The sequence below is a fragment of the Mustela putorius genome, unplaced genomic scaffold (genome assembly GCF_011764305.1).
Source record: "Mustela putorius furo isolate JIRA1106 unplaced genomic scaffold, ASM1176430v1.1 tig00003890_pilon_pilon_pilon, whole genome shotgun sequence".
NCBI classification, from domain to species: Eukaryota; Metazoa; Chordata; class Mammalia; order Carnivora; family Mustelidae; genus Mustela; species Mustela putorius.
The window spans coordinates 1424977-1446967 of NW_025422039.1; the positions used below are offsets into that span (position 1 = coordinate 1424977).

Here is a 21991-nt window from a genome sequence, read left to right on the forward strand (position 1 = left end):
ATTAGAATTACAATATTTAATATGTAACCTTGAAAGCATTCTTGACAGCTCCTAGCAATTCAAAACTTAGAAATTATTAGTGATAACTACACTTAAAAATTTACCAATTATTAGAGCTAGAGAAGATGTATTAAAATAATTAAAATAATTCTGTCTCCTGATTTTTCTGACTTATCATCTTTGTGAGAAAGTAAGACAAAATATCAAACAATCCTTTTTACACTGAATACATATAGAAAGGGGCCTTCTTGGCACAACTTTCTTTGTGACTAGATGGTCTTCTTTTGATCACTAAATTAAATTCAGTGATGGAAGCCTGATAATTAAGCCTTTTTATATTTTATTTTTATATGGGTCTACAAAATACTAATATTCTATTTATAACCAACAACTTCAGCAATGAATCTCAAGACTGTACCAATAGAAATAGATACAATAAAGCCAGAATCATTAGCACAGAATAGGGAAAACATTCTTACACATACAATACAGATTTAATATAATCAGCTTTTACATCAATAAAGCAGAAATGCCATACTTCAGATCTTCTTTTTCAACGAACAGTGAGGGTATTATAATAAAAACTTGCAAGTTCCCAGCAGGAATATTTAAGGTTAATAATAGTTTTAAAACCGAAAACAAAACACAAACCTGCAATTTTCCCTATAATCTGCATTTGTCGCATCCAACACAGTCCATTATATGGGAGATATTCTTGAAATGTAATTCTAACATGAAGAAAATATTTTTATTCTCATTAGAGCTTTATAAATTAAACTGCAGTTGTATGATTTACAAGAAATAAAAGCTCTGAAGACTAATGAATGTCTTGTGTTTTTCAACAGTCAAGAAGAAAAATGATTGGATTTGCATGGCATAACATGGCACTAAAACAACTAGCCACGGAAATTCATAACATTTATTCCACATGCTGATTGAACAAACTTTTTATTGAGATGCTACTCTGTGCAAAGCACCAACAAAGGCATGATGGGAAAAACAAAAGTAAGTGATTCATGGTTTTTACTTTTAAGGAACTTTACTGCTGCTCCAATTTGATATCTGCATACAGCCAGTGGTAAACATATCTGTACTATGTTTAACTTATTTTTCCTTTCTTTTTTTTAATTTTTTATTTCTTTTCAGTGTAACAGTATTCATTGTTTTTGCACCACACCCAGTGCTCCATGCAATCCGTGCCCTCTCTAATACCCACCACCTGGTTTCCCCAACCTCTCACCCCCCTTGACTTATTTTTCATGTATTGCTCATGTGAGTCCAAATTGGAAAGTCAGTCTTAGACCAATGATCAGTTTTCATCTTTTTCCTTAGGACCACACACTGTTTGCAACGGGGGCTGCATCAGCACCAGTGATCCCAGGGCTTTATGATGGGTGTGTTCTCTCTGTCCCCTGCATTTGCCAGAAGGCCTCTCCAGGGATGTTTGCTGACTGGATCCTTGCTTCCTGTTGGGGAGGGGGGGGGGGGTACTATTCTTCTGCTTGTGAACAACTGGGCATGGTTTCTAGGACTCTAAGGCCAGTCTCATCTGAAGCTAACAGTAGCTAAGAGTTTCCTCATCTTTTCCATGTAATAAACATAGAAAATAAATTTCACCTTATTGTACCAAGGTAAACATTTCATTCCAAAAAGCTAGAGGAAAGCAGCCCAAAACTCTGGCCACCAAAAGCCCTGCCCAGCTGCTTTCTTATGAAAGGTTCCAAAGAGACAGGACCCTGGCTAAAAGACAATATACAGAACACAGAAGTCCTTTGCTCCTCATTCTCATGTAATTCATGTTTTTGGGAGGAAATGGAAAAAAAGGACTTAAGTCCTCCTTTATATACCTTTGAAAAATAGAAAACACAATTTCCAGCAATTCATAGATGACAGTTAGTTCCTTTCTCACTCCTATCTTCCTCCTCCACAAAGAGAACCAGAGTTACTTATATAAATACTTAAAAAATAGGAAACATTACAAAAATAAATTAATGTTATAGTCAATACCACAATAGCAAAATACCCTAAATAATCATAAAACAAAACCACTTTTCAAAACCAAAATACAGTTGTGACTAAGTTACTTCACTTCAAAGAAGCACCAAGAGACTCTTACCAATGGAGGATCACTCAGTTCTCATTTATCAGTGAGCATCTAAAATATCTCATGGCCAGATGTGTTTGAGAATTCCAAATTTTAAAAATATAGTACATGCATTACTTATGAAACACCCCACCAGAGTGTGTAGCAAGACCTAGCAATCATATACATTAATGGTTCTGTAGCAAAACACAATAATCAAAGAAAGCAGAATTTTTTTTTTTAAAAAGCACTATAAATAGCCTTTTGTCAGTACAGGTCAGGTTTTGCCAACAAATTAACTTGGCACCAAACATAAGAAAAATGTTTCAAGTTTTGGAGTTTTCCGGATTTCAGAACTACATATATAAGACCTTGGAGCTGCAAACAGAAGACTATTTGCCATTCGATTTCAAATACTTTTATGAACATTTTAAGGCTATAATGTATTCCATGATATGCTGTAAGCAAATGAAAACAAAGAGCTCCCAACATGAAGTTTGAAAATGTTCCTAAAATACATTCTCCTTTGATATCGCAGGGTAACAGGTAATTTTTGCCTTTTATGTTAGAGTCTATAAAGACAAAAGCATAATAGTTCCAGAAACTTGAACATCCCATAAAATATTCCATAAAATAAACTTTAGGAAAATACACTGTTTATTGCCTTCAAAGTGGTGAACAGTCATGGTTTTTAAAATCAAAACAATATGCACTGTGATTTTAAAGTAAGAAAACTTTCTCTCAAAATAATACCCTTTAAAAAAACCTTTTCAAAGTTGCCATATTCACTGGTCAGTTAACAAAAGAAGCTTCACTAAGAGGCGGCCAAACTTTCTTAGAAAGGCAAAAGGAATTGCAAAGTCTGGAGAAGGGGCTTTCTGTGCCATTTATAATAAAACCCAGTCAGACCAACTTCAACGAGGTGCAGGGCTGGGCAAGAAGTGTTTGGATGTAAGGGATTAAAACACAGCCAGTCAACTGCTCTCCCCTCCCCAACCCCGTCCTCCAATCAAGAACATTTTACCTTTAATGACTTGGGCCCCTTTTTGTCACCTGCAAACATGGATTTCTCGTCAAAGTGCATGGGAAAGGGCGTGATGAAATGACAACACTAGAAGTTACAGATGAAAAATTCACGTACTATATAGTAGAGCTCTGGCATAATTTTCTATCCCCACAAATATTTACAATTTGTAATTTACTTGTGGGTAAAGTTTAATAACACAGGAAGGTGGCACACAGTTCACATGTAAACTACTCAAAAAAAGAGTAAAGCAACATAAGATGGCTTTGTAATTTATAAGACTGTAATGTTTTAAAGAAATTACATGATAAAAATCATCAAAAATTGAACTTAAGAGCAATTTATGTGAAAAATGTGCAACACTCTGTTAAAAAGATGTTTTAAGTTTTAATGCATAATTTGAAAACTTTTTAAAAAAGGTTTTATTTATTTGAGAGAGAAAGAGAGCAAGTACACCAGAATGGGGGAGGGGCAGAGGGAGAGGGAGAAGCAGACTCTCCTGCCAAGAAGGGAGCCCGACGCCAGACTCAATCCCCAGGACCCAAGGACCCAGCATTGGGACCATGCCTAACCAACTGAGCCACCCAGGCATCTCTAAACACTTCTTTTATTTATTTATCTATTTATCTATTTATCTATTTATTTTAATTGATTTATTTTCAGAAAAACAGTATTCATTATTTTTTCCACCACACCCAGTGCTCCATGCAATCCGTGCCCTCTATAATACCCAGCCCTTGGTACCCCAACCTCCCACCCCCCTGCCATTTCAAACCTCTCAGACACTTCTTAATCCAACTTTGGTTCATGCTCATTTTAACAACCAGTGAACTGAAATTCTATAGAGAGCATTTTTCAAGAAGAGATATATTCTATAAGGTAAAGCTAATGTTCTCTTAGGTATCTACTTTCATGTGGATAGCACCATCTGAATTTAAACAGCAACTGAGGGTTTTGGAGAGGAGGGTGGTGGTGGTTGGGTGATCCTGATGGTGGGTATTATGGAGGGCATGTATTGCATGGAGCACTGGGTGTGGTGCATAAACAATGAATCTTGGAACATGAAAGAAAAAGTTAAATTTTTAAAAATTGGTTTAAAAAAACCCCATTAAAATCACATTATAAGCTTTGGGGCACCTGGATGGCACAGTCAGTTAAGAATCCTGTTCTTGGTTTTGGCTCAGGTCATGATCTAAGGGTTGTGGGATTGAGTCCCAAGTCAGGCTCTGCAATCTGCCTAGAGTCTGCTTAAGATTCTCTCTTTCTTTCTCTTTCCCTCTCATCTGCTGACATCCCTTCCCCTCACTTGTTCTAAGATAAATAAATCTTCAAAATAAAATAAAATAGCATTAAACTTTGATACTACATAAAACTCAAAGTTCTGTTTGAAAATAGAGCCGACTCTGAAGTGTGACTAGGCTGTTCTCCTGGTCTACTGACCACGATCCTTCTCAGATCTAATTTTCCCTCTTCCTAACTTTCCAGAGTCAGTTTCGGTTTTATTTCAAGCATTACCTCATTCCTATTCGGAGTGCAGAATTTCAGATCACGGATACCCAATTCTTACTTTGTATCTTGGAAGATATTCAGTAGAAGCATTTTTTGTGTCAGCATCTTCTTCTACATTTCCAGTGTAAAGATCTACAATTGAGCGTTCAAAATACAGGGCCACCTTTGATAAAGCGCGAAGCTCAATTAAGTATAAGAAGTATAGATTCTTAAGCCTTCTTGGACCTTCTCCCTTAGTTTCCACAGGGTCAAAGCAGCGTTTAAATTCCTTAATATTAGGTCCCCAGCTAGGTTTACCCCAGGTTTCTAAAGAGGAAATGAAATACAAAATACAGCTTTAATAAATAGGATTTTTTTCTCTAGAGAATATATATAACCCCTCCAAGAATTTTTACACTAATGGAAGGCAAGGTTTGTAGATAAAAACGTGATTACATTCCAAAAGATAATTTGCACACAGATGTAAATTGATACTAGCATGAAGTCCAGATATAATTTTATAGAAGACTCTCTTCTCCAGGCACAAACCTATTACGAAAAATATTGAAAAAGAAATCACATCCATTTAGATAACAGAAATACTGAATCAAGAAGATTCAGTACACACACTTATTTTTAAAGTTAAGGTTCAAGCACATTAAAATTAATCAAGGAATAATATAAAATTATTTGATCAAGATGCTCTCCCTAGAAGATAAAATAAGATTCTGACTTTAGAATGGAGTTATGACTATGATTAATTAATGCAGAATAAGGCAGAAAATGTGGGGCTCTGGAGGTCAAAGCATTATGGATGTACCTGGCAAGCTCCCACACTACCTAGAAGGCAAGAACACAGATTTTTCATGGGTTTGGCTAAACTAAAGCAAATGTAATTCAAAGTCACTGCTTTGGCTTAACAATGGCTGTTTCTCCCATTCCCTTCCCTAGAGATGTTCTTTCTGTGAATCTACTGGATCGTGGTGGAAGAAGAGACTGCATTCCATTTCTCCTCTTCCTCCAGATTCTTTACTGTGTCTTACTAATCCTCTGCCCTAGAATTCTCCAGGTCTATGTAACTGTATGGTCCACTTGCAAGGAGCTCAAACCTGGAGAAGAGTCATCTAGGAACTTTAACTAATAAACAATATATGCTGACTATCTACCATGTGAACAGAACCATATCAGATGGAGTGATGGAATATGATGGAAAATTCTTTTATGTAGATTTCTTAAGCCTTCTGCTCAAATGGAGGTCAAGATAATTCCACTCTCCTATCCTACCTCTGCCTCAATTTTAAAAGATTTTTTCTTATTATAAGATTAATATGCATTGTAAATATACTTAACACCACTAAATTTAAGATGGTTAAGATCATAAATTTAACATTATATATATTTTACCATAATAAAAGAGAAAAAAAAACTCTAGAAACAGTTCTTTATAGATAATTTTTTAAATAAAGAAAAATGCAAAGACCTAAGTTTTAAGAATCCACTAAATTCAAAGCAATTGGCTCTTTCCTTCCCTTACCAACCAAAAGCATTTTTTGGCTTATGTCATTTTTTAAACTACTCCTGAGGAAAATGGGTTTCAATAGTGGGAAGGAACTAAGAAATAGCCTCATTTATAAGCTGAGGGATTTTTGAAATGTAAGAGTATATATGTGGTTTACTTTGCATTTTTTCCCAAGATCTTTTAGATCTTCAATTTACTCTATGTTCTACCCTATATGTCTCTAAAGCAAGTATTTTCTCACAGGAAAAAATAATTCTTTTGAGATTTCATTCTCTAATTCAGAATTCTTGCTAGAATATTCCCATCTTTACAAATGGGGACCAAAAAGTAAAAATTAAGTTCTTTTTTGCAGCTTCTTCTAAAAGTATATGGGAAGGGGTGCCTGGGTGGCTCAGTGGGTTAAAGCCTCTGCCTTTGGCTCAGGTCATGGTCCCAAGGTCCTGGGATGAAGCCGCACATCAGGCTCTGCTCAACAGGGAGCCTGCTTCCTCCTTTCTCTTTGCCAGCCTCTCTGCCTACTTGTGATCTCTCTCTGCCAAATAAATAAATAAAATCTTTAAAATAAAATAGAAGTATATGGGCAATTTTGAATGTTCAGGGTAGCAAGGGATACAACCATCATGAACAAGTTAGATAAAACGTTACTGACTTTTCTTCTAGTAAAACTTTCAGTCAAATCTGTTACCAAACATCAAAATGATCAAATCTGAAGTTCACTTTCTCTTCCTTCTAACCTACCTAAGTAGTGCTTACACCTAAGATGACCAGAGACGGAAAAACAGACAAAGTAAAGCTTGTGAAGATTCATATGCTTAGAATAAGAGCGTAAACCAGGAGGCCATTCTCCTTGGTAAAGCCCTCAAAGCTCTGTACTCAAAATGGGGATGGATAAGTGAGAGTGAGGAGTAGAAAGATACTTCGGTAAACTGAAAATTCGGTAACTTCAAGCAAAATGGTAAAAATAACACATGTGCCAATTGAGTGTACAAATAAGACCCACAATACAGTTGGCAGGAAAATGCTGGACAGCTTTACCCTGCATGATGCAGTTCCAACCTCAGAAGTCCTGGCAGAAGTGTTAAATAATGGAGTATGCAACACGGTAAGGCTATGTAAAATAATTTTCCATCATACTCCTGCACTCCATCTGATACAATTCTGCTCAGATATAACTGTCAATGTACATTATTTACTGGTTGAAATTCCTGGATGAGTGTTAAGTAACATCTGCAAGGACTGATTTACAAAGTAAAAATTTACCAGCTTCTATTTCTTTCTTTTCCTGACTAATATTATTTTGTTATTATGTTTGTTAGTCACCATATAATACATCACTGGTTTCTGATGTAGTGTTCCATGATCCATTGTTTGTGTAACACTCAGTGCTCGTCACAACACACACCCTCCTATCACCCATCAGGAGGGCACCCAAATCTCTACCCTCCCCCTCTGAAACCCTCAGATCATTTCCCAGAGTCCATAATCTCTCATCTCCTCCTCTGATTCCTGCCCCCTTCAGTTTTCCCTCCCTTCCCCTAATGTCCTCCGTGCTATTCCTTATGTTCTACAGATGTGTGAAACCACATAAAATTGTCTTTCTCTGTCTGACTTGTTTTACTTGGTATAATCCCCTCCAGTTCCATCCATATTGATGCAAATGCTCATCCTTTCTGATGGCTGAGTAATATTCCTTTGTTTATATGAACCATATCATCTTTATCCATTCATCTGTCGAAGGGCCTCTCGGCTCCTTCTACAGTTTTGGCTATTATGGACACTGTTGTATGAACATTGGGGTCCATGTGCCCCTTCTTTGCACTACATCGGTGTCTTTGGTGTAAACACCCAGTAGTGCAATTGTTGGGTCAAAGGGTGGCTCTATTTTTAACTTTTTGAGGAACCTCCATACTATTTGCCAAAGTGGCTGCACCAACTTGCATTCCCACCAACAGTGGAAGAGGGTTCCCCTTTCTCCACATCCTCTCCAACATCTGTTTTTTCCTACCTTGTTAATTTTTGCCATTCCATCTGGTGCATGGTGGTATCTCAGTACGGTTTTGATTTGAATTTCCCTGATGGCTAATGATATTGAATATTTTTTCACGTGTCTGTTAGCCACCTGTATGTCTTCTTTGGAGAAGTGTCTTTTGATGTCTTCTGCCCATTTTCTGACTTGATTCTTTGCTTTTCAGGTGTTGAGTTTCAGAAGTTCTTTATATCAGCTTCTATTTCTAACAATACAGAGCAAGCTCAACTATCCAATTTAAAGAGTGGGTCTCTTTCTTTTGGATTTAATTTCATTCAAATTTACCTTCATCAAGTGATTTATAAGACATTGACTATAATTTTTTCTCTCACAAAAGGGCTAGATTTACTGTAATAAGATTATATGACATTTGGACACTGTGTAAGTAAGATGGTTGGCAATTGTCAGTTTCATGGCCCAGATGAGGAAACAATCTCAGAAAAGTTGAGTCAGTTGCCTATAAAAATAGGAGTATTCTCTGAAACCATATATCAATATTCAGGGGTTCCCGTCAGTAGGATAGCACAAAAGAGGTTAATACAGAATACCCTAGAATTCATTATTGCCCATACATTACACTTCCATCTTCCACTATCAATATTCAGAATCTCTCACCACCTCTTTTAACCTAAATACTACTTTTCACAATTTGTGTCTTTACAAGACAGCTAATGAAACAAAGTTAAAAATCGTCTTCCCCATGGGCCATTTATCAATATCACTCCTAGTATTAGTGGCATATAAAAAACATTCACCTAGGGGCACCTGGGTGGCTCAGTGGGTTGAGCTGCTGCCTTGGGCTCAGGTTATGATCTCGGGGTCCTGGGATCGAGTCCCGCATCGGGCTCTCTGCTCAGCAGGGGGCCTGCTTCCCTTCCTCTCTATCTGCCTGCCTCTGTCTACTTGTGTTCTCTGTCAAATAAATAAATAAAATCTTAAAAAAAAAACATTCACCTTAAAAATGGCCAATATATGTAGACACTTCATTAAAAACAAAGAGAAATTATGTTCACAAGTTGTCATCACCAATTAGCAAACATAAAATAGAATTAAGTACTTAGTTTTACTCTGTAGAGTTCCTATAAGGTTATGATCTCCATTCAACTTGCTTATCTTTCATTAATATTTTTTAACTTTTGTTTTCATAAATGAATGGCAATTTGGTAAATTTTTAAAAAGCATCACAAATCCAGTTTTTTAACAAAGCTATTAAAATCCTAGAAAGTTTCAGCTTTCCATTAATAGCATTCGTATTTTCAACACTAGAAAACATAAGAATTCAAAGTATCTACTGGGATCTATATTGCTTTATCCTTTAATTAGACAAGTTTAGGCTATATTAACATGTGTAAACATTGTTTAAAATCTGCTGAAACCTAATTTACTTCCCTCAATTTCATATATATATGTATATATAAATTATATAAATAATTATATAAAATACATAAATTATATATAAATGCATAAATAAGATATATATAAGTTATATATGTAATATATATATAACTTATATATATCTTCCTTCTAAAAAGAAGGCCTCTGTTTACAAAGTAGGTTTGCATAATGGTTATTAGAAAGCAGTGTGGATGAGTGGTATATACAGAATTAATTTTCATACAGAATCAAAACAACACTGAGAAGCCAGTTACAAAAACCTGAGGACAGTATCTGTCCTGTGTATTTCCCTAATGCTGATTATTCTTGGCTGAGCAACAGTCTCAAAATTTTTAAGCCACTGTATCCTAAAATACTGTAACTTAAAATATATGATTCTCTTTCAAGCTCTGTTACAATTAGTTGTCTAGGTAATGAATCCTGAACTTACAAAAATATATTAATCCATACATTTTTAACAAGAATCCAATAAATTTAAAATGCAGACATATAAGTTAACCTTCCAGCCATGTGTAGAATGATTCTCCTTTAAAAACAAACAAACAAAAAACTAACCCCCCCCCCCACAGATTTGGGTTAAAATATTTTAAATAGTCATTTATAAATTAGAATAAATTAAGTATATAAAATATTTCCTATAACAGACTAAGGAGTATCTCCAGAAGTGGCCACTGCTTCATGTGAAGTAGAAAAATAGGGATATGGTTCTAGGAAATAAAGCCCTGAAGAATTCTGAGTAGTATTTTGGACAGTTTTCTTATAAATGACATTTAACTGAACTGAACAAAAATTCTAAGAAACATTTCAGTCAAAATATTATATAAATCTTATTCATTAGAAGGATTAAATATCCTTAAGTATGGAAGGTTAAAAATCTTAAATTTGCTTTTGATAACAACCATAGAACTCCTCTCCTTAAAAATTCTAGAAAAAACAAATTGAATTATAATACAAAAATCAAATTAGTAATTATTCCATTTTTTCCCTGAGTAGTAAAGCTATGTGTATTTCCTCAATTATCTAAGACTACTAAATTTCAAGGAATATTTTTAAAATCCCTTAATTTTCAAGATAATTTTTCAGAAAAGTCGATGACTAGAATATGAGGGATCTGACTTACCTATGTATTAATGCTAAAACATCTATTTCTAGATCAGTACTATTCTGAGAGCAACAAAAATGGCAGTCAATACAGATCAAAATGATTCATGCACTTTGTAAGTTACCTAATTCTGTTTTTAAGAAAAGCAAAGCGTAAAAAAAACTCAACACATAGATGACTGAGCAAGGATTCTAGGGGATAAATTAGATGGTGAGGAATTGCTTTTTGTTTCCCAAGACTCTTTACACTTTGCAAAACTACACAAATGTTTCACCACATACTAATTCACTCAACAAACTCTTCCTAAGGGCCATTGATCATGATCTGACTTGTTTACTCGAGAAACCCCAAATGCTATCAGGAAAAGTTGAGCCCCCAAGTCCTCAATAATCTGGCCTCCCATCCTGCTAACTTAAACTACCCCTACATAAAGTTCTCCCTACTCTAACAGGGTTTCCTCAAATATGCTTGATTCTTCTCTTTCCAACTCCTTGGGCCATGCCATTTTCTCCGCATGGCACACAGGATCCAATTCTACCAGACTATATCTGTCCCATTACTCAAAATTCATCTCAGATATCACTTCCTGTAATAAGATTTCCAGATCCCTCCAGTGAGACAGGCTCTGTCCTGCCTCTGAAGAGCTCTACCACCTACAGCTTATGTAGTCTGTATGTGCAGCATTTCCTGTCACCATGCACAGTGCTTATCACTCCTGCTACATACTGTCAGCTCCTGGAGTGAAGGCATAACGTTTTACACATATTTCTATCCTGCACAATGCCCATCGCTGTGTCCCTGAACACAGATAAGTAAACATCCAGTTGAAATACTTATTTTGATGTTTGGGGGCAAACATTCATCTGGTATCCTTGAAAAACCAACTGTTGATAAATTACTATTCACCAGATTAAGTATTGTAACAACAGATTATAAATTACAAAGTCAGGAAGAAAATAAAGTCACAAGACAAATTATCTGGTAAAACTATCTTAACTTCTCTCCATTTCTTCAGAACATATTTTAATAGATTATAATAGCCAGAGAACTGGGAAGTTGGAATGTAATCCTGGTTTCTATATGACACACTTCAGCAAAAGGGAATTCATAGTTTTTTTAAACATAAGGTAAATTTACATTATAAAATCGTTTTGTCACCATTTGTTGGTAGTTATTTCTGAACAAATAGGATAAACATTTTCTTTTGAATTAAATAGAGGAAAAATCAAATTTTGATCATTAAAAACATTTTCTCTACACTTGAGGCATACCCAAATGTAAGAATTTTAACTCACCATCATCTTCTCCTGAAAAAGAAAACAATGAACAGGATTTTAGAAACTGTCCTCCACAGTTCAGATTCCAATTCTATTTACTTTAAAATGAGATTAAAACTTACTGTGTGTTGAACTATTAGTTATACTACAGACTGTGGTCAGGGTGTAGTCTCCTTGCAAATGAGACTTAAGAATACAGACCCAAAGCACAAGATCTTCATATGTCTTATACAGTAAATAATACCAGAGAAAAATCAAAAACTACTCGTAAAGATCACTAGATTCAGTAATTAACAAATGGACACAGGCACTTCTTTCATCATTGTACACACAACTCTCTTCTCTCCCAAATTTCTGTTCCTCCACCTACACGCACCTTAAGAAAAGTATTTCCCTAACTGGGGTCAGTGAAACCCTCACTGGGGTGCCACGGAGCTGCCCACACAGCAGGAAGGAGCCAGAGGCTGGGCTGAGGGGAGCCACAGCAGCTCTGCCTTTACCGGCTTTGGATGTGGGATGTGGGATTCTGAGCCCAGGTTTCCTTTCTGGAAAGAAAGGTCCCATCTTTCAAAAGCTGTGGGAGAGGTGGCCAGAGAGCCTCACCATTCAGCTCAGCAGGAACTCGAGGCCAGGCTGAGAGGCTGAAGAGCCAGGACCCAACACCTGCAGCCCCGGTGGGAACCGCTCACAGACAGCATCAGCCTGAGTGCCCTGATTGCTGCATGGACCTCTCACCTGCAACCAGGACCCCCGTCCTCCCCTCACCCGGTCTCCGTCTCCCTTCTTTCTTAGGACGGGTTTCCTCACCCTCTCTCTGCCTCTGTCTTTTCCTAAGTGCTGCTCTCCTTCCTCTCATCTTTCCAGTGGTCTCACGTCTCTAATTTGTCACAACATGGATGTGAGGGATTTCTTAGCATGGGATGGTTTTGTTAAATTAACTATATGCTCTGCTTTAAAAGGAAGTGATCATATTATTCAGCCACAAAAAAAGAAGGAATTCTGCCACTCGCAAGCACATGGACGGACTCTGAGGACCTCATGTGGAGCTAAGTCAGCCGGAGAAGGACAGATACTGTGTTCTCTTGCACGTGGAATCTAAAAACAAAACCAAACCCCAAGCTCATAGATCCAAAGAACAGATGGGTGGTTGCCAGAGGCAGGTGGTGGGGGGAAGTGGGCAAGACACGTAAAGGGTGTCAAAAGGTACCAGTTTCTAAGTCCTGGAACTGTCACATTCAGCTTGTCAACTACAGTTAATAACACTGTATTTGAAAGTTATATATTCTCATCACAAAAGTAAAAATTCTGTAATTATGGGCACAGAGGTTAAAAAGAATTACTGTGATCATTCTGCAATATACACAAATATCTAAACATTATACAGAACACCCAAAACTAATGTGATGTTGTATGTTAATTATACCTCTATTTTAAAAAATATTTTAACTCCAATCCTAAAAATAAAAAAAATGAATAAAAACGAACAAACGAAAAACCAGAAGTGATCATAAAAAAGACCCAAAGAATACCTTCCAAATTCTATACTATGGAACACAGGTGTGGGGGCAGGGCAAGGGGAGCTTTCTCTTTTTACTTTATATAACTTTTCTGTTGTTTTCATTTTTATAAGTGTGTGTGTGTGTGTGTATGTGTGGTTTCCATTTTTATAAGTTATAAGGGTAAAACTGGCAAAGAAGAATCCATGCACACCTTTTTCATGATCCAATTCCCTTTTCCAGCAGTATCAGAATGATTTGCGGAAGAACATTTGCTGCATTATAAGACAGCATCTGAAGGCAGTCCCTTCGGTTAACCTTTCTGTGTCTCTTTGGGTCTCAGAAATGTCTTAAAGATACAACTAGACCAGGGAATTCAAGTTCTTAAATCAGTCCTGGTCTAAAGAAAACAAGAGAATGGCAAGTCAATGATAGGGCTGCTCCCAGGGTTTGGCTCCTTGCTGACAACAGACGGAGTATGTGCCCAGTAAGTTTGATTAACCTCCAAAAATGCTGCCCTACAGAAATATAATACCAGCCACATATATAATTTCTATTTTTTTCTAAGGCTAATTTCTAGTAAAATTTTTCTTAAGATTTATGTTTTAAAAAGTAAAAAGCATACATGTGCTACAATGCAATAATCATACAGTGTGTGAGGCCAGAGCTATCAAAACAATAAAATTCTGTTTAATGGCAAAAATATTTTGCACTGCTTCAGTTCTTAAATTTAAGCCAATTCAGTGAAATGTCAAGTTTGGTTCTGCGCCGGCCATACTGCATCTGCTCAACAGCCCAGTGGGGCAAGCAGGGACCTTGCCGGAAAGCATTCTGCAGCAGGCATCACGAGTATCTGAACAACTCTGCACCCTCAGCACTCAGACATGGTGTGTGGACCAGTCAGCACGCTGGGCATCGCCTGGGAGCTCTTAGAATCCTGTGCCTCCCTCAAGACCCACAGAATCAGAACCTGTATCTCAAAAAGGCTCTGCGGTAATTTATATGCACACTTAAGTCTGAGAAGCACGTTGGGAGCCACTGGTTCTCAAAGGTGCCTGCGTATTGGAATCATCTGGATGGTTAAAAATACAAACAAACAAAAAACCACGAAAAACCACCACCACCACTTGGGTCTAATCCTACAGATTCTGATTTAACTAGTCTGGGGTAGGGCCTGGGCATCCAGATTTTTAAGAGTTCCCTGCGAAGCCTCTGTTATATGGATTACTCATATATTTTGATTTATTTACCATGAAACTCCTCTTTTATTTAGGGCCTGACACATACCAGGCACTCAATAAATGCCAGCAATTACATAAAACATGCAGAAAACTTGATATTGAACTATGAACTAAACTTTTACTTTTGGTCAAATTAAAGAAAATATAAAATAGCTGAAAACTTACTCAGATTAAGTTTAGGTACAAAGAAATTTTTAAAATAATCTCTAAAAGCATGGAAATGCATGAAAAACCCACCTTGGCTAGATGCCAGAGGATTTAAAGGATAATAAACAGATCGAGGCCTGAAAAAGCAAGTGTAAAACTCAAACATAAAATGGCTTTACCTAATTTTCTTCCCAACAGAATCCTACTCCCCTTCCTCTACCCTCCCTTTTGCCATTCCTCCTCCTTCCCCTACCCCCTCCAGTTACTTGAAACAGTTTTCATCGTAGATGCTGTTCCACACTCTCCACACAGAGGACCCTTTATAGCCAGTGTAACGCTCTGGGTTCAGCAACAGGTCTACATACTGAGCAGCTGGAGATCGCTCAACTGAACAAGGAACAATTCATCAAAACCACCCATAGGTCACCAGTTATCTGAAATGTAACACTGTAATGCAAACATAACTACTAAAAGGTCAGAAAAAGGCTATGCTTTTCAAGTAATGTCCAATTTAAGTGAAAGAGTGGTTAGCACACTCACGACTGTACTTGACCCGGGATAACTTACACTCCTGAGAGGAAAAAACAACTCCTCCCTTTCCTTTCGATACTCAGTGCTCTCTTAAGGAACAGAACACCCCTCCCCTTCTGAGAGGCATTCATCATTCCTACGTTTTAACCAACTGGGATCAAAAAGACCTAACAGAATCATAACCTGTTCTACTACTTGATTTGATTTCTTCCCTATGCATACACTTAACTACACACAGGCTCAGAAACATTTTTTTAGCATATAGTATACTAAAAAGAGAGATTTTCCTGCTATTCTCTACTCTGGACTTAGGAAATAAATGGCTCAATAACTTCAGGATTCAAATTTGATCTTAGAATTACACAATGCTCTAGTTTAAACAAATACACATTATGGTTTGTTTCTATCACTGTTCATACAGAGTACTTTTGCCCTCTCAAGCCAATATACAGCAGACACAACTTCAGGAAATTGTTAAGACATATAAATTAACCATTTTATTTTTTATTTTTTTAAGGATTTTATTTATTTATTTGAGAGTGAGTGAGCAAGTGCACAAGCAGGGAGAGGCAAAGGCAGGGGAGAGGGAGCAAGAATCTGAAGTAGACTCAGTGTGGAGTGCAGAGCCCCATGCGGGGTCTCATGCCATGACCCTGAGATCACAACCTGAGCCAGAACCAAGAGTCGGACACTTCAACGACTAAGCACCATGGGTGCCCCTAAATAACTATTTTCTGTGTTGAAATCCAAATGAGTTTTTACTAGTTCTTCACTATTTGGACTATCCTCTGAAGGATACAAAAGATAAAGAAAATGGTCTTAATTATCATGGCTCACATTCTGGATAGAAAAGGGAAATACATGCTTTCATACCTTTAGAAAATGTGTAATAATCATGCTTCACACATTGATGATCATAATATCATAATACATGGAAATGAACGAACTATCTATGTTGACACAGAGGTACTCCTTTATTTGTATGCATCCTACCTTTTCATGTCATGAGATTAAATCAATAGTATGCAGACACCGGACTTAAAACAGGGCCAAATATGGCCATTAAAATATGGTCCCTCTTTTTTTCATTACTAATAGTGTATTTTCCTTTTAACCAACAATACTTAATGAGCATTCAGTGACCATAACTGAGATTATCCATAACTCTAAGAGGAAAATGGCATCCTGATCCATACCATCCAAGAACTACTTGGTACTTCTGTAGAAAGTAGGAAGAACACAAAGAAATGAGTTAGATCTAACTTACAGACAATAGAAACATGAACTGAAGAATACTGGCTCTATTTCTGCCCTAACATTATATAGATATTCCACTGTATAAGTTAAGGCACAGAAAATAGGTAATTTACAGATGGATTTACAGAAACTGTCCAAGGACATGGACTGGTTCAAGAGTTAAAAACAGTAATTTTTAAAAAAAATCTTCCTTAAAAAAAAGAAAGATTCAAATTATGGAGTGTGGCTTTTAAAGTTCAAACGGAAGTTTTACAATTCACTAGCTTCTGTTATAGATTTTTAATTTCTCTGAGGTGGTCTTGATTAAGCTCATTTGCAAAATTGATCTGACTACTTACAAATACTAAATCTACCAGCAGCATATATATTCATTGAGATATGTGTATACACATGTATTAAGAATGTGTGTGTTCATGTAAGTTTACACAAATGTGGGCTCAACTATGAATGTACACCTCAGGCTAATATCAACCCAACAAAAGCAACTAAACAACCACTAAGGAAAAAAAGATTAAGATATTAAACTACATTTTAAATCATTATACCTTAAGGAAGTGAAAATCACAAGAGTAAAATCCAGCATATCAATGTTTAACTTAAAACTTATATTCTCAATGTCCTTAATGTGTATTCCCTTACTTGAATCAAAAGTGCATTGCTGGTTTAAGTGGTTCTTAAAATTTTTAATACTTTTTCAAATCATGAAAGGCAGGTCTTGTTAATTTATAAAAGGGATTAGCAAACTATGATCCATAGTCCAAATGCGGTCTGTATACTTTTTGTAAAGAAAGTTTTATGGGAACATAAGCCACATTCATTCACTGCTTTCACACAATTATGGCACAGCTGAGTAGTTGCAAGAGAAACCGTACAGTCCACAAAGTCTAAAATTTTTACTATCTGTCCATTTACAGAAGAAAATGTTTCTCAAGCCCTGACCTACACTGACAAGAACTTCATGGCATCTAGATGAGGAAGTAGGGGTGAGGGAGCATCCACAGGTTGAGTTCCCCCCAAAAACACACCAGTGCTGGTATCCCCATGCTTCCCCTGGGGCCACCTGTGACATGATTTTAATTAGCCTATTCAGAAACTACAACTTCTTTCTATTTGCACAGCGGTAGCATTCATTTGGAAAATGCTCTTTGGACCCCTAATATGTCTTCCTCCTCCCCAAAGCTTTCTCTTCTTGCTCCCTTTGTAAAGCTCTTCCTAAACTGTTCCATCTGACCATGCTAACCATTCCCAAAGCATTCGAAGAATGTCCACGGAATCAAAATACTTAATTCTGGGAATTCATCAATTTCAACTAGTGCTTTTTCTTCCTTTTCAAGTATACCTTTTTTTCCCCAAATGAACTTTCTTTTTATGGTCACTTAATTGCATATTAGTGTTAGGAGGCTACACAGCATGTTCGAGGATGCGAGCCAGTCCTCCACACCTCCTAACCCAAATATCTCTTCAACATAGCACAGGTCAACTTAGCGTGCAGTCTTTTTGTTTATGGATAAAATATACTGCTGTAGACTCAGGATTGAGCCTCCCACCCTCCATCACCAACTCTAACTTTGACTGCTAGTAATGCATTATTAAAATGCATTATAAAATATTCAGGTGAGGAGAACCTATACTTCATAAAGCACCCAAATAATTCTGACACACAGCCAGATTTGGAAACTACTGTTTTAGACAATACTTTAAATTTATTAATGAATGGGGTGCCAGAGTGGCTCAGTGGGTTAAAGCCTCTGCCTTTGGCTCAGGTCATGATCTCACAGTTCTGGGATCGGGCCCTGCATTGGGCTCTCTGCTTGGTGGGAAGCCTGCTTCCCCCTCTCCCTCTGCCTGCCCCTCTGCCTACTTGTGATCTCTATCTGTCAAATTAAAAAAAAAAAATCTTTAAACAAATTATTAGTGAACACCTTTTTTTGAATTTTTAAAGGTTTTTATTTATTTGACACAGAGATAGAGTAGAAGTAGGCAGAGCAGCAGGCAGAGGGAGAGGGAGAAGCAGGTTCTCTACTGAGCAGGGAGCCTGGTGTGGAGCTCGATCCCAGGACCCCGAGATCATGACCTGAGCAGAAGGCAGCAGCTTAACTGGCTGAGCCACCCAGGCATCCCTAATTTTAAGGGAAAATATAAAAGTAAAAATCTGTCATACTATATAGGTTATTTATGAACCAACAACTTCATTCAGCAAACATTTATTGAGCAAGTACCATGTCCAGGCACTGTTCTAGGCACTAGGGATAAAGCAGTGAACCTGAAATACAAAGCCTCAGGCAGCTGACAATCTAGTTGGAGCAGATGGACAATGAACAGATTAACTAAATAACCTGCCCTGCACTCGCTGGTCATTCTTGGTACGCAGAGTGGGCAGCAGTGTCAACACTCACACTGAGAGTGGTTGCTGGTTTCTACAGGCAGGTGACAGCCGGTTTCTCTGATGAGGTGACATTTGAGCAGAAACCCAAAGGAGAAGAGGCCATGCATAGAGACAACAGCGACAACAACAACAAAACAGGAGTAGGGAAAGGAGCTTACCTTAAACTGCTAAATTATTTAAAAATCTACTATTTAATCTATAAGGGTCATCTTCTCTTCAAATAGACAGAACAAAAACAAAACAGAGAACAGGGATGTAGAGAATATATACCAATAAACTGGGGTGAATATTCTTCAGATTGTTTTAATCAAAAGGTTTTACATAACTGAAATAACTAGACGATGACTCTAAAGCTACTCTGAAGTGTTTTAAAAAATGGTATATATAAATCATTGGGGACATACACAAACATTACCACCCAGAGAAGTAGTGGTGATCCAACCAGTAAAATGGCTTATATGTTTCAGGACTACACATAATATAAAAATTACTAATTTTTAAATTATGAAATCCTAAAATCTTATAGGACATTTCTTCCATTTTTATAATATAAACAGCCAATGTTAAAAAATTAGTTAACACTATATTTATGAGAGGTGACTGATACATCATTGCTCTTACCAAGGGATCTCTGGAATGGAGTAGCATTTTTTGTTAAATACCTATAAAAGAAATATATACTGACATTATTTACTATAAGAAATATTCACAGAAATGATTTTTAATTTAAAAATATGTTAATTAAGCACTAAAAATGTTTTATTTTAGTCAAAAAATAGGTAAAATGATAAGCTGGCAAGAAGTGACTGTGAGTGTTGAACACTAAGCATAATTAGAATGACAACTGTAGAACAAATTAAAGAGTAAGCAGTGATGTCAATCCTTAACCTAGGTACAACAGCTTGCTTTGATGAAACATTTGTCAATTCTAAATATCCTAACAGGAGTATTTTTTATTAATTTCCCATTATTCTATCCAGATACCCAAAGATTTTTTTTTCAGATCTCTTAAAAATATTCTTACTGGCGGCAGGTGCAGTGCCTGGGTGCCTCAGTTGGTTAGGCATCTACCTTCAGCTTAGGTCATGATCCCAGGGTCTGTCCTGTGACAGGCTCCCTGCTCACCTGGGTGCAGGAGGGGGGTGGAGGTCTGCTTCTCTTTCTCCCTCTGCTGCTCCCCCTGCTGTGCCCTCTCTGTCAACTAAAAAAAAAATCTAAAAATAATCCTTGCTGGGGTTGCCTATGTAGCTCAGTTGGTTGAGTGTGTGACTCTTAAAAAAAAAAAAAAAATCTTTTTTAAGATTTTATTTATTTGACAGACAGAAATCACAAGTAGGCAGAAAGTCAGGCAGAGAGAGTGGAAGTAGGCTCCCCATTGAGCAGAGAGCCCGATACGTGGCTCGATCCCAGAACCCCAGGATCATGACCTGAGGCAAAGGCAGAGGCTTTAACCCACTGAGGTACCCAGGTGCCCGAATGTGTGACTCTTGATTGAGGCTCAGGTCATGATCTTTGGGTGGTTAAATCAAGCCCTGAGTCAGGCTTCTTGCTCAGCCCAGAGACTGCTTGAGTTCTCGCTTTCCCTCTCCCTTTGCCCCTCCTGGCTGCTCACATTGGATAGATAGATACATACATACATACATCGATAAAATCTTTGAAAAAAATAAAAAATGTCCTTGCTCAAACCTTATAAGCCATGGTGTTAACATTGCACCTCCTGGCAACCTCTCAATCTGCTGTGTGCTATTGTAGCAGCTCACTCTAACTTGCTGCACGGCAGACTGGAAGATGAGCACAATTCTACAGATGGATCCCCTAAAACCCTCTAGGAAGCTCTATGACTACTTGAGTGCTTTCCAAGTTCTGAGGAACTCCTGCTGCCTCTAGCCATGCATTCCTGAACCCAAAAATTCTTCTCCACCAACTATGACATCAAGGTAAAAAGTGAAGAGAGGCCAAGTGAATGATTTAAGTTTACTTGGCACAGTTCTTGGGAATATTCTCCTTAGATCAAAATTTTTTAGTCACTTCAATTACCTTCTGAAGTAAGAGTCATGGTAGTTACTGCTGAACAGCGCCCTCTCTTCATACTATTCCAGGGGACTCTTGGGAAAAGGCTTGTGGGGAAGTCAAATTAGAGTCCTCCCCAATATTGCAAGGTGTCTTTATGTTTGTTGGGACCTCCAGAAAATTCCAATGTGAACATGTTTATATGTTCATAGACCTAAACTGAGTGGCTTGAAATAAAGGTCCATAGGAGATGATGTGTCATGATGGGAAAAATCTAGGTATGGGATCCAATCAAATCTGGGATTGAATCCTGTCTCAGCCTCTTGTTACTGTGTGATCCTGGGCAAGCTACTCTTCTTGAGACTCAGTTTCCCAGGATGTGATAATACACAGTTATCAAGGTAACTATAAAGATTAGCAATAATGTACTTAAGGCACTCAGCACATGGCCAGAACATAAGCTCTCAATAAATGCTATTATGAATAATAAGATCCACTCAGCAATACCCAGTGTATTCAAGGTATAACTGGTTATATTTCCACTGATTTCCATTTCTTATAAAAGGATTATGGTTAAAATAACTTCATTACAATAGTTTATTACCATCAAGTTCACAAAAATGATCCTGTGAATCATCATATCTCGCCCAGTCAATGAATGCTTCTTTGCTTTGATTAAGGAGAAAGAGGGAATAAAACAGAAAAATGATTTAAATTGGGAATGGAAAATGTTATGCTGTATCTTATATAATTAAAACCAGATAATCTGAGATCATGTATTTAATTTAGATAGTTTCATAAATTCAATTAGTGGTTACCTGAAGGAATGATAAGCAAGTTACCTGAAAAATATACATATTAACTTCCATGAAGTATTTCTATTTAACTATACTAAAACTATGAGCCCTATTTTAATAATAATTTCCATTAGAAAATTATTTTACAGAAATATAGGAGATGTAGTTAAATACAAAAGTCAACCTAGCCTTTTCGACTGACTTAGAAATAG

The 21991-nt window shown here is 37.0% G+C and overlaps 1 long non-coding RNA gene across 1 annotated transcript; it reads right to left on the minus strand.

The window, feature by feature from the left end:
- Window positions 1-323: 323 nt before the first annotated feature.
- On the minus strand, window positions 324-4712 carry LOC123388159. The gene is made up of 2 exons (XR_006602724.1): window positions 4623-4712; window positions 324-1922 (listed from the first exon to the last, which is right to left on the minus strand). It is a non-coding gene; the product is annotated as an uncharacterized LOC123388159 (long non-coding RNA).
- Window positions 4713-21991: the final 17279 nt, after the last annotated feature.